Source organism: Mandrillus leucophaeus, unplaced genomic scaffold, assembly GCF_000951045.1.
Source record: "Mandrillus leucophaeus isolate KB7577 unplaced genomic scaffold, Mleu.le_1.0 Scaffold159, whole genome shotgun sequence".
NCBI classification, from domain to species: Eukaryota; Metazoa; Chordata; class Mammalia; order Primates; family Cercopithecidae; genus Mandrillus; species Mandrillus leucophaeus.
In genome coordinates this window covers 1355467-1355809 of record NW_012101576.1, presented here as the reverse complement: position 1 = coordinate 1355809, position 343 = coordinate 1355467, and positions in this window count along the sequence as shown.

The window sequence follows — 343 nt, the reverse complement described above, 5'->3', positions numbered from 1 at the left end:
TGAATCACTGTTGATTTTTTAACTTGGAAGACTGTGTTGTATATGGTCTTGCAGGAGAGTGCCCTTCTTTTGGGGAGAAGTACACACTCGAGTATTTAAGGGCTATGAGGTATTTTGTCTACAGCTTGCTCTCAAATCATTCAGAAAGAGACTAATGATAATGGGATATATATAGAAATGGAGTGTGGATAGGAGCTGTGACTTGCTTCTAACCAACAGAATATGACAAAGGTGATAAACTGTCACTCCTTTAATTACATTGTTACATAAGATTCCCTCTTGCTAGCCAGCTTGCTCTAGAGACTCTCCTTGCTGGTTCGATGAAGTAGCCAGTCATGCTGGG